This window comes from Mandrillus leucophaeus, unplaced genomic scaffold (genome assembly GCF_000951045.1).
Source record: "Mandrillus leucophaeus isolate KB7577 unplaced genomic scaffold, Mleu.le_1.0 Scaffold164, whole genome shotgun sequence".
NCBI classification, from domain to species: domain Eukaryota; kingdom Metazoa; phylum Chordata; class Mammalia; order Primates; family Cercopithecidae; genus Mandrillus; species Mandrillus leucophaeus.
Window position 1 is genome coordinate 2,007,793 of NW_012101632.1, and position 291 is coordinate 2,008,083.

Consider the following 291-nt stretch of genomic DNA (forward strand, 5'->3'; position numbering starts at 1 on the left):
ATATACCTATCTACCCATCCCCCCATCCATCCGTCTATCCATTCATCCATCCGCCCATCCATCCATCCGCCCATCCATCTATCCACCCATCCACCCATCTATCCACCCACTCACCCACCTGTCCATCTAACCATCCATCCATCTATCCACCCATCCACCCACCCATCCACCCACCCATCTGTCCATCTAACCATCTATCCATCTATCCACCCATCCATCCACCCACCCATCCGCCCACCTATCCACCCACCTGTCCATCCATCCACCCATCCATCCATACACTCATCCACC